This window comes from Eleutherodactylus coqui, chromosome 12 (genome assembly GCF_035609145.1).
Source record: "Eleutherodactylus coqui strain aEleCoq1 chromosome 12, aEleCoq1.hap1, whole genome shotgun sequence".
Taxonomy (NCBI): domain Eukaryota; kingdom Metazoa; phylum Chordata; class Amphibia; order Anura; family Eleutherodactylidae; genus Eleutherodactylus; species Eleutherodactylus coqui.
In genome coordinates, this window is record NC_089848.1 from 107,931,379 (window position 1) to 107,944,661 (window position 13,283).

Consider the following 13,283-nt stretch of genomic DNA (forward strand, 5'->3'; position numbering starts at 1 on the left):
GCGCTTTTCTGGCCAATTGAAAGACAGGGAAGGCATTACAACTTCCCCCTGTGACGTTCAAGCCCTATACCACCCCCCTGCTATGAGTGGCTGGGGCGATCAGATGTCACCCGAGTATAAAAATCGGCCCCTCCCGCGGCTCGCCACACATGCCTTGTGAGTTAGCTGAGGGACAGTGCTACCGTGCCGGAGCTGCTGTAGGGAGAGCGTTAGGAGTTACTGTAGGCTTCAAGTACCCCAACGGCCCTTCTCAGGGCCACATCTACCTGTGTGCAGGCTGCTGCTAGCAGTGGTTTTTTTTTTTTTTTCTTCTCAAAATCGGCAGTGCAGAGCATTGCACCCGGCATTAGGGACAGAAGTGGTGCTTAGGCAGGGAGAGTGTTAGGAGTGAGTGTAGCCTTCAAGAACCTCAACGGTCCTTTCTAGGGCCATATTTAACCGTGTGAAGTACTGTCCAGGCTGCTGTTAGCTGTGCTGCATTTTTTTTTCTTTCTAAAAATTGTCTGTGCAGAGCATTGCACCCTCCATTGATACTACAGGGACAGAATTGTGTAGGCAGGGCCACAACACAGTTATTGTTCATTGAATATACGCAGTGGGGCCTTCCCTTTGCAAAAAAGCGAATTAATTATATTTGGCCAGCCTGTGTCAGTCCTAAGGTCTGCGTGTACGTGTGTGCTGCGTGGAGAACGTACAAAAATCAGACGCAACCAGCTACGGTTTACTGCAGGCTTGCGCCATTGTCTTTCCTGACTGGCAAATACCTGCTCTGCCAGAGTTAATAACTCTGCTACACTAAAGTTGTGTGACACTTTTTCAGGGCCACACCACAGTTATTAAACGTATTGTTCATTGAATATACGCAGTGGGGCCTTCCCTTTGCAAAAAAGCGAATTAATTATATTTGACCGGCAGGCTTGCGCCAATTTATTTCCTGCCTGGGAAATCAAATCAATGGTAATACAGCATGCTGAGGGGTAGGGGTAGGCCTAGAGGACGTGGACGCGGCCGAGGACGCGGAGGGCCAAGTGAGGGTGTGGGCACAGGCCGAGCTCCTGATCCAGGTGTGTCGCAGCCGACTGCTGCGCGATTAGGAGAGAGGCACGTTTCTGGCGTCCCCACATTCATCGCCCAATTAATGGGTCCACGCGGGAGACCTTTATTAGAAAATGAGCAGTGTGAGCAGGTCCTGTCCTGGATGGCAGAAAGTGCTTCGAGCAACCTATCGTCCAGCCACAGTTCTGCGCCGTCCACTGCTGCAAATCCGAATCCTCTGTCTTCTGCTCCTCCTTCCTCCCAGCCTCCTCACTCCACTACAATGACACATGCTCAGGAGCGGGAACACTCCCAGGAACTTTTCTCGGGCCCCTGCTTAGATTGGGCAGCAGTGGTTCCTCTACCACCAGAGGAGTTTATCGTCACTGATGCCCAACCATTGGAAAGTTCCCGGGGTCCGGGGGATGAGGCTGGGGACTTCCGGCAACTGTCTCAAGACCTTTCAGTGGGTGAGGAGGACGATGACGATGAGACACAGTTGTCTTGCAGTGAGGTAGTAGTAAGGGCAGTAAGTCCGAGGGAGCAGCGCACAGAGGATTCGGAGGAAGAGCCGCAGGACGATGAGGTGACTGACCCCACCTGGTGTGCAACGCCTACACAGGACAGGTCTTCAGAGGGGGAGGCAAGGGCATCAGCAGGGCAGGTTGCAAGAGGCAGTGCGGTGGCCAGGGGTAGAGGCAGGGCCAGACCGAATAATCCACCAAGTGTTTCCCAAAGCGCCCCCTCGCGCCATGCCACCCTGCAGAGGCCGAGGTGCTCTAAGGTCTGGCAGTTTTTCACCGAGACGCCTGACGACCGACGAACACTGGTGTGCAACCTTTGTCGCGCCAAGATCAGCCGGGGAGCCACCACCAACAGCCTCACCACCACCAGCATGCGCAGACATATGATGTCCAAGCACCCCACAAGGTGGGACGAAGGCCGTTCACTGCCTCCGGTTTGCACCGCTGCCTCTCCCCCTGTGCCCCAACCTGCCACTGAGATACAACCCCCCTCTCAGGACACAGGCACGACCGTCTCATGGCCTGCACCCACACCCTCACCTCCGCTGTCCTCGGCCCCATCCACCAATGTCTCGCACCGCACAGTCCAGCCGTCGCTAGCGCAAGTGTTGGAGCGCAAGCGCAAGTACGCCGCCACGCACCCGCACGCTCAATCGTTAACCATCCACATAGCCAAATTTATCAGCCTTGAGATGCTGCCGTATAGGGTTGTGGAAACGGAGTCCTTTAAAGCATGATGGCGGCGGCGGCCCCGCGCTACTCAGTTCCCAGTCGCCACTACTTTTCCCGATGTGCCATCCCAGGCCTGCACGACCACGTTTCCCGCAACATTGTACGCGCCCTCACCAATGCGGTTAGTGGCAAGGTCCACTTAACTATGGACACGTGGACAAGCACAGGTGGGCAGGGCCACTACATCTCCCTGACGGCACATTGGGTGAATTTAGTGGAGGCTGGAACAGAGTCAGAGCCTGGGACCGCTCACGTCCTACCCACCCCCAGAATTGTGGGCCCCAGTTCGGTGGTGGTATCTGCGGCGGTGTATGCTTCCTCCACTAAACCACCCTCCTCCTCCTCCTCCTCAACCTCTGTCTCGCAATCTAGATGTGTCAGCAGCAGCAGGACGTCGCCAGCAGTCGGTGTCGCGCGGCGTGGCAGCACAGCGGTGGGCAAGCGTCAGCAGGCCGTGCTGAAACTACTCAGCTTAGGAGATAGGAGGCACACGGCCCACGAACTGCTGCAGGGTCTGACAGAGCAGACTGACCGTTGGCTTGCGCCGCTGAGCCTCCAACCGGGCATGGTCGTGTGTGACAACGGCCATAACCTGGTGGCGGCTCTGCAGCTCGGCAGCCTCACGCACGTGCCATGCCTGGCCCACGTCTTTAATTTGGTGGTTCAGCGCTTTCTGAAAAGCTACCCACGCTTGTCAGACCTGCTCGTAAAGGTGCGCCGGCTCTGCGCACATTTCCGCAAGTCCCACACGGACGCTGCCACCCTGCGCACCCTGCAACATCGGTTTAATCTGCCAGTGCACCGACTGCTGTGCGACGTGCCCACTCGGTGGAACTCTACGCTCCACATGTTGGCTAGGCTCTATGAGCAGCGTAGAGCTATAGTGGAATACCAACTCCAACATGGGCGGCGCAGTGGGACTCAGCCTCCTCAATTCTTTTCAGAAGAGTGGGCCTGGTTGGCAGACATCTGCCAGGTCCTTCGAAACTTTGAGCAGTCTACCCAGGTGGTGAGCGGCGATGCTGCAATCATTAGCGTCACCATTCCTCTGCTATGCATCTTGAGAAGTTCCCTGCAAACCATAAAGGCAGCCGCTTTGCGCTCGGAAAAAGAGCCGGGGGAAGACAGTATGTCGCTGGATAGTCAGAGCACCCTCCTGTCTATATCTCAGCGCGTTCAGGAGGAGGAGGAGGAGCATGAGGAGGATGAGGAGGAGGGGGAAGAGACAGCTTGGCCCACTGCTGACGGTACCCATGCTGCTTGCCTGTCATCATTTCAGCGTTTATGGCCTGAGGAGGAGGAGGAGGAGGAGGAGGATCCTGAAAGTGATCTTCCTAGTGCGGACAGCCATGTGTTGCGTACAGGTACCCTGGCACACATGGCTGACTTCATGTTAGGATGCCTTTCTCGTGACCCTCGCATTCAACGCATTCTGGCCACTACGGATTACTGGGTGTACACACTGCTCAACCCACGCTATAAGGAGAACCTTCCCAGTCTCATTCCCGAAGAGGAAAGGGGTTCGAGAGTGTTGCTATACCACAGGACCCTGGCGGACAAGCTGATGGTAAAATTCCCATCCGACAGCGGTAGTGGCAGAAGGCGCAGTTCCGAGGGCCAGGTAGCAGGGGAGGTGCGTAGATCGAGCAGCATGTACAGCCCAGGCAGTGCAACAGTCTTTAAGGGCCTGGCCAGCTTTATGGCTCCCCAGCAAGACTGTGTCACCGCTCCCCAGTCAAGGCTGAGTCGGCGGGAGCACTGTAAAAGGATGGTGAGGGAGTACGTAGCCGATCGCACGACCATCCTCGGTGACGCCTCTGCCCCCTACAACTACTGGGTGTCGAAGCTGGACACGTGGCCTGAACTAGCGCTGTATGCCCTGGAGGTGCTTGCTTGTCCTGCGGCTAGCGTCTTGTCGGAAAGGGTGTTTAGTGCGGCTGGGGGAATGATCACAGATAAGCGTACCCGCCTGTCAACCGACAGTGCCGACAGGCTAACACTCATCAAAATGAACAAAGCCTGGATTTCCCCAGACTTCTCTTCTCCACCAGCGGACAGCAGCGATACGTAAGCAATACGTAGGCTGCACCCGCGGATGGAAGCTACGTTCTCTCTCACCATCCAAAACGGGGACATTTCTGCTTCATCAATCTGTGTCTAATATTCCTCCTCCTCCTCCTGCTCCTCCTCCTGAAACCTCACGTAATCACGCTGAACGGGCAATTTTTCTTAGGGCCACAAGGCTCACTCATAATTTTTCTAAACAATTTTTATATGTTTCAATGCTCTTAAAAGCGTTGAAACTTTAACTTTAACCAATTTTTAGTTAAACTGGGCTGCCTCCAGGCCTAGTTACCACTTAAGCCACATTAACCAAAGCGATTAATGGGTTTCACCTGCCATCTTGGTTGGGCATGGCCAATTTTTACTGAGGTACATTAGTACTGTTGGTACACCAATTTTTTGGGGCCCTCACCTACAGTGTAATCATAGCAATTTGTATGTTCTTCACCTGCACTCATGGTACAGAAGTGTGTGTGGGGTTGGCCTACACTTTAGCTACATAAATGTAACTTGGGCCTTGGCTATACTGCAGCTACTGAAATGGAACTAAGACTGCGCTCCCACTATACTGCTGCTTCGGAATTGTTACTGGGGCCTGTCTTGAGTGCTACTATTACTGACATGGAACGAAGACTGCGCTCCCGCTATACTGCTGCTTCAGAATTGTTACTGGGGCCTGTCTTGAGTGCTACTATTGCTGACATGGAACGAAGACTGCGCTCCCGGTATACTGCTGCTTCGGAATTGTTACTGGGGCCTGTCTTGAGTGCTACTATTACTGACATGGAACGAAGACTGCGCTCCCACTATACTGCTGCTTCGGAATTGTTACTGGGGCCTGTCTTGAGTGCTACTATTGCTGACATGGAACGAAGACTGCGCTCCCGCTATACTGCTGCTTCGGAATTGTTACTGGGGCCTGTCTTGAGTGCTACTATTGCTGACATTGAACGAAGACTGCGCTCCTCCTATAATGCTGCTAGTGATATGTTAGTGGGGCCTGTCCTAATGCTACGGCTGAAATGTTACGAATTATGGGCTCTGCCTATACCGCTGCTAATGGTATGTCTCTGGGGTGTGGAAACAGAGGCTTCCCAAAGACATGATGGCGGCGAGGCCATTTCCCACCAACGTGGTTACTGTTAAGGTGCATATAACCACGGACACGTGGAGAGGACACATAGTGCCTCAAAAACATCCCCCTCCTCCTCCAACAGGGAAAACATTCTTGGCAAATGCCTTTGCATTGGTTCGTCTGGTGGCAGTCCAAGAATTTCACCTTTACCGACACTACAAGAGAGCCCCCCCACCATCCCCCCGCCACGGCCCACTTAATCCTGGCCACATTCTGAAAACCAACAAAATAAAACCGCGCTACTAGGTCCGCAGTCACCATCACATTACCACCAACGCGGTTACTGTTAAGGTGCATATAACCACGGACACGTGGAGAGGACACGTAGTGCCTCAAAAACATCCCCCTCCTCCTCCAACAGGGAAAACATTCTTGGCAAATGCCTTTGCATTGGTTCGTCTGGTGGCAGTCCAAGAATTTCACCTTTACCGACACTACAAGAGAGACCCCCCACCATCCCCCCGCCACGGCCCACTTAATCCTGGCCACATTCCGAAAACCAACAAAATAAAACCGCGCTACTAGGTCCGCAGTCACCACCACATTACCACCAACGCGGTTACTGTTAAGGTACATATTACCTGTCTGACTGGGGCATGCAGACACCTTGACAGAATGAATAGTGTGTGGCACATAGGTTCCCCATTGCTATGCCCACGTGTGCAGCTCCTGATGGCGGTGGCACAGGATTCTATTTCTCATTGCTTCTGTACAGCATTGTGGGCTATCGCCCCGCCCCTTTTAAAGAGGGTCGCTGCCTAGCCGTGCCAACCCTCTGCAGTGTGTGCCTGCGGTTCCTCCTCATGGCAGACGCACTTCGAAATAGACATGAGGGTGGTGTGGCATGAGGGCAGCTGAAGGCTGCGCAGGGACACTTTGGTGTGCGCTGTGGGGGGGGAGGGGGGGGGTTGGGCAGCATGTAACCCAGGAGAAGTGGCAGCGGAGTGTCATGCAGGCAGTGATTGTGCTTTGTTGGAGGTAGTGTGGTGCTTAGCAAAGGTATGCCATGCTAATGAGGGCTTTTCAGAAGTAAAAGTTTTTGGGAGGGGGGGGCCCACTCTTGCCGCTATTGTGGCTTAATAGTGGGACCTGTGAACTTGAGATGCAGCCCAACATGTAGCCCCTCGCCTGCCCTATCTGTTGCTGTGTCGTTCCCATTCTTGAATTGCCCAGATTTTCACACAAGGAAACCTTAGCGAGCATCGGCGAAATACAAAAATGCTCGGGTCGCCCATTGACTTCAATGGGGTTCGTTACTCGAAACGAACCCTCGAGCATCGCGATAATTTCGTCCCGAGTAACGAGCACCCGAGCATTTTGGTGCTCGCTCATCTCTAATATCTATCTATCTGTCATAGAATCATAGAATGGTAAAGTTGGAAGGAACCTCCAAGGTCATCGCGTCCTCAGGATTCATCGGGTCCAACCCCCTGCTTAGTGCAGAATTCACTTAATCATCCCAGACAGATATTTGTCCAGTCTTTGTTTGAACACTTCCATTGAAGGAGAACTCCCCACCTCCTGTGGTAACCTGTTCCACTCATTGATCCCCCTCAGTGTCTAATATCTAATCTGTGTCTCCTCCCTTTCAGTTTCATCCCATTGCTTCTAGTTTTCCTTGTAGAGATGAGAATAGGGCTGATCCCTCTGCACTGTGACAGCCCTTCAGATATTTGTAGACCGCTATTAAGTCTCCTCTCAGCCTTCTCTTCTGCAATCTAAACATTCCCAGATCCTTTAACTGTTCCTCATAGCACATGATTTGCAGACTGCTCACCATCTTGGTAACTCTTCTCTGAACTTGCTCCAGTTTGCCTATGTCTTTTTTTTAAAGTGTGGTGCCCAGAACTGGATACAGTATTCCAGATGAGGTCTGACTAAGGAAGAGTAGAAGGGGTTAATGACCTCACGTGATCTAGACTCTATGCTTCTCTTAATACGTCCCAGAATTGTGTTTGCCTCTTTGGCTGCTGCATCACATTGTTGACTCATGTTCAGTCTATGATCTATTAGTATTCCCAAGTCTTTTTCACATGTGCTGCTTAACTCAGTCTCTCCCATTTTGTGTGTGCTTTCTTCATTTTTCTTGCCCAGATGCAGGACTTTGCATATCTCCTTGTTAAATCCCATTCTGTTAGTCGCCGACCACTGTTCAAGCTTTTCTAGATCTTTTTGAGCATTCTCTCTCTCTTCCCTAGTGTTAGCTATCCCTCCACGCTTTGTGTCGTCTGCAAATTTGATCAGTTTCCCATCAATTCCCTCCTCTAGATCATTTATAAAAATGTTGAACAACTCTGGGACAGAGCCTTGTGGTACCCCACTTGATACATTCTTTCAGTTGGATATGCAGCCATTAAGACCACTCTTTGAGTACGATCAGTCAGCCAGTTGTGAATCCACCTAACAGTTGCCTTGTCAATCCCAGATTTGGTCATTTTTTCAATAAGTATGGTATGAGATACTTTGTCAAATGCTTTACTAAGGTCAAGATATACTGTATCCACCACATTTCCCTGATCAACCCAGTCAGTGATTCTGTCATAGAAAGAAATTAGATTCGTCTGGCCTGACTTATTTGTTACAAACCCATGCTGGCTCTGGTTAATTACTCCATTCTCATCCAAGTACTTGCATACATGCTGTTTAATAATTTGTTCAAAGATCTTTCCCTGTATAGAAGTCAAGCTCACAGGTCTGTAGTTTCCTGGATTCACCTTCTTCACTTTTTTAAAGATAGGGACAATATTTGCCCTTTTCCAATCTTCTGGAACTTTCCCTGTTCTCCAGGAATTTTCATAGATTATGGCGAGTGGTTCAACAATTACCTCTGCTGCTTCCTTTAGTATCCTAGGATGTAATTCATCTGGACATTGCGACTTAAATTCATTTGTTAGCTAAGTGTTCTCTCACCATCTCTCTGCTTACAGATAGCCTGCATTCTTGTATTCCCCCAATAGCACAGGGAAGATCAGTTGATGTTCCATCTACTTTCTGAGAGAAAACAGATACAAAATAGGAATTTAAAAGTTCGGCCTTCTCAACATCATTCTTAACCAATTCACCATTTTCGTCTTGTAAGCATTCAATAGCAGCTTTGACTTTTCTTTTTCTTTTGACCCCCCAAATATTTTTTTATTGCTTTTGGCCTCTGTTGCAAGCCTCAATTTACTAATACGCTGTTTCCCCGAAAATAAGATGCGTCTTATATTAATTTTTGCTCCCAAATATGCGCTACGTCTTATTTTCAGGGGGTGTCTTATTTCGCCGCGGCAAATCCGTCTGTGGCCGCTAATCCTTCAATTGGCCAGCTTTGTGGATGAAATTTCTCAGAAATCTCGTCCACTTGGGACAGCAAATCTGTCATGGCAAAGCTGGGAGAAGCCGGTGTTGTGGTGCAGATTCACCGGCCACAGAAATGGAAAAGCGTGCAGCCAGGTCGCTTCAAAACAAGCGGCTGAGTGCTGTGGGCTTTGAAGCAGCGCTTTCCCGGCGGAAATCTTGCCTTTTATCGCTGTGGCCAAATTGCGAGATTTCCGCTGGAAATGCGCTCTGTGAGAACCCAGCCTTAAGAATCACACACAGGTTGCCTGACTCACACACAGAGCCATAAAAAAATAAGGGCTGTAAAGTAACGTACCTGTCTGCAGACAGAAGTTCCTGTACCACTTGTAAGCAGGGATGGTATTGCAGCTTCCGGCCACCAGGGGGAGCTCATCACAGCAGACATGTACAGCAGGAACAGAACGTACGGTATGGACTTTTCCAGCCAGCAAGGGGAGCTCACAACAGCACACTCGTACAGCACAGCAGGGACAGGATAACAGCAGACTGCAGATCTACCTATACATCTGGAGGTAGGAGACAACAGGGATGGCAGCAGGGGACAGGCCTCTTGACTTGCCTGCACACTTTACTATGCCTTACTATCGGGGGGGGGGGGTGCCTTATATTTGGGACTTCTGCAAATTTCAGGGGGTGCCTTATTTTCAGGGGATGCCTTATTTTCAGGGAAACACGGTAGCTTTAGCTTTTCAGACACTTGCCCTGCAGTTTCTGCAGACCGCATTATATTCTTCTTTAGATATTCCCCCCTCTTTCCATTTGATAAACATATTTTTCTTCCTTTTTAACATGTGTTCATCCATCCTGGTCTCTTTAAATGCTTCCCATTCTTCCTTCTTTTAGGGATTGCTAACGATTGTGCTTTGAGAATCTCATTTCCCAATATTCCCAACCTTCTTGGACATTTCCGTCCTTAAGAACATCCAGCCATTGGGTTCTTCCTCACCTCTTTCTGAGTTCATTGAAATCTGCCTTTCTGAAATCCAACCTTGAGGTCTTGGTCTTCTCAGGCTGTTCCTCCCCTTGTTATCCAACACCCAAGGATATCATAATCACTGCCTCCTAAGGCCCCAGCCACCCTTACTTCCTCAACCATTCCCTCCCTGTTGGTAAGAATTAGGTCCAAGATAGCAGAAATCCAAATCTTTGCTGACGGCACCATCGATGTAGCCAGTTGTTCACCTTTAGAATCCTGTTCCATCTCCTTATTCCATGGCCATCCGCTGGGAGGATGGATTAGAAGACCACCTGTGCTCCTAGTTCCTTCACCTTCTTTCCGAGGTCTTCAAAGTCTCTGCAGATAGTTGAAAGGTCCTTTTTTGCAGTGTCATTTGTCCCTACATGTATTAGTAGGACTGGGTGGTGTTCTGTAGGACTGAGGAGTCTTGACAGCCTATCAGACACATCTGTGATTTGTGTACCTGGAGGACAGCACACCTCTCATGAGGTGTCAGGTCTGCAACCACTGCCTCTGTTCCTCTCAGTAGGGAATCCCCCACAACCACCACTCTCCTTTTCTTCTTCACAACAGCACTTCTTTTTCTCTATTCAAGAGGACTCTGTGTTCTTACTACATAGATCTTTGTGGGTAGAGTCATTTCTGGCTGTACCCCTTTCTCCTCTGCTCTGTTCTTTGTGGGTAGACTCATTTCTGGCTGTACCCCTTTCTCCTCTGCTCTGTTCTTTGTGGGTAGACTCATTTCTGGCTGTACCCCTTTCTCCTCTGCTCTGTTCTTTGTGGGTAGACTCATTTCTGGCTGTACCCCTTTCTCCTCTGCTCTGTTCTTTGTGGGTAGAGTCATTTCTTGCTGCACCTCTTTCTCCTCTGCTCTGTTCTTTGTGGGTAGAGTCATTTCTGGCTGTACTTCTTTCTCCTCTGCTCTGTTCTTTGTGGGTAGAGTCATTTCTGGCTGTACCCCTTTCTCCTCTGCTCTGTTCTTTGTGGGTAGACTCATTTCTTGCTGAACCTCTTTCTCCTCTGCTCTGTTCTTTGTGGGTAGACTCATTTCTTGCTGTACCTCTTTCTCCTTCTGCTCAGGAACCAGTCCCAGGCCCCCCTGCCAGAGAACCTCGTACCAGTTCCCGAGCAGTATGGGTGCTGGATGACTCCTGAGTCCTGATCCTCCGGCTTCTTTCGGTCACATGCTTCCATTCCTCGGCTTCTGCAGCTACATTGAACATTTTTTTTCCTTCAACATTTTAAAGACTTTCTTCTACTGTGTCAAGGAAATCCTCATCTTCCTTAATACATTTCAATCTATCTATTCTCTCCTAAAGACTTTGCACCTTTTCCTCCAGTAGAGACACAAGCTTGCATTTCTGGACGGTGAAGTTTGGCTTTTCCTCTGGTAGATCTGTAAACATATAGCATATGCTGCAGCTCCCCATATGGCTCCTCTCTTTTTCCATGTTGTCAGTTGATGTCCACTTCCAAACTTCTAAAAGTCAAGAATTGTAGTGAAGATATATAACATCTATCTATCTATCTATCTATCTATCTATCTATCTATCTATCTATCTATCTATCTATCTATCTATCTATCTATCTCATATCTATCTCTCATATCTATCTATCTATCTATCTATCTATCTATCTATCTATCTATCTATCAATCTCCTATCTATCTATCTATCAATCTCCTATCTATCTATCTATCTATCTATCTATCTATCTATCTATCTATCTATCTATCTCATATCTCTCTATCTATCTATCTATCTATCTATCTATCTATCTCCTATCTATCTATCTCATATCTATCTATCTATCTATCTATCTATCCATCTGTCTGTCTGTGTATCTCATATCTATCTGAAGAAGCCCTTACACTGCAAATCTGCGAAATACAAATTAACCTCAATATTAGCACAAATATTAAAGTGAAAAAACAGGATACTAATAGCACCCCAGAATGATGAGGCAACGGACACACAAACAGGAAAGTGTTACAGGCTCCTCCAATGCAGTTGGCATCTAATCTTTTCTCAGAAGAGTAAATCAGATGTCAAGGTTACTATAGATAAAAGCAAGATGTAATCAGAAAATGGCCTATTGCATCAATTAACTTTTTATGTTAAACAAATTTTTTTACAAATTTTTGGTGATTCTTTTTCATTTTTAATTAAAAAAAAATCCTAAAATTCTGCAGCTTCACTGACCACTAAACCTAATAATAGTCTGATGTAACAGCTCACCTCCTCCCAGCACACTGACCACTAAACCTAATAATAGTCTTATGTAACAGCTCACCTCCTCCCCTCCCCGCACACTGACCACTAAACCTAATAATAGTCTGATGTAACAGCTCACCTCCTCCCCTCCCCGCACACTGACCACTAAACCTAATAATATTCTGTTGTAACAGCTCACCTCCTCCCCTCCCCGCACACTGACCACTAAGCCTAATAATAGTCTGATGTAAAAGCTCACCTCCTCCCCTCCCTGCACACTGACCACTAAACCTAGTAATAGTCTGACACTTCCTGTTCTGTAGAGGAAACTCCTCAGCCTTCATCTTTTTATCATCACAGGCAGGATTACACTGAGAGGTGACACCTACATATAGATAACACAGGACCCACCATTCACAATAGTCACAGCTCCCCTCCTCCCCTCCCTGTACAGGCAGGATTACACTGAGAGGAGACACCTATGTATAGATAACACAAGATCCACCATTCACAATAGTCACAGCTCCCCTCCTCCCCTCCTTGTACAGACAGGATTACACTGAGAGGAGACAGCTATATATAGATAACACAGGAGCCACCATTCACAATAGTCACAGCTCACCTCCTCCCATCCATGTACAGGAAGGATTACATTGAGAGGTGACACCTATATATAGATAACACAGGACCACCATTCACAGTAGTCACAGCTCACCTCCTCCCCTCCTTGTACAGACAGGATTACACTGAGAAGTGACACATATATATAGATAACACAGGACCCACCATTCACAATAGTCACAGCTCCCCTCCTCCCCTCCCTGTACAGACAGGATTACACTGAGAGGTGATACCTATATATAGATAACACAGGATCCACCATTCACAATAGTCACAGCTCACCTCCTCCTCCTCACTGTACAGACAGGATTACACTGAGAGGAGACACCTGTATATACATAACACAATAGGTGATGTCACAGCTCACCTCCTTCCCTCTGCCTCACCAGTAACATAGATGGCCCTGTAGGCGGGCCCTAGAGCAGGTCTGATGTTGGTTCCGCATTTCTCTGTGTTTTCTCTTTGTTGTGTAGATAATAAATTTCATAATTCTGCACGAAAAGGAAGAGAAGCATCAATATAAAAAGGCCCAACCGATTCCACATTAGCTTTGTTATTATGGCGCGAAGTACGTGAGATAAATCAATGGGTTTCATAAACTCGTTATTGTCCTTTTGTCACAAACAGAAGGAACGATCGTGTTTTACGCGTTCTACAAA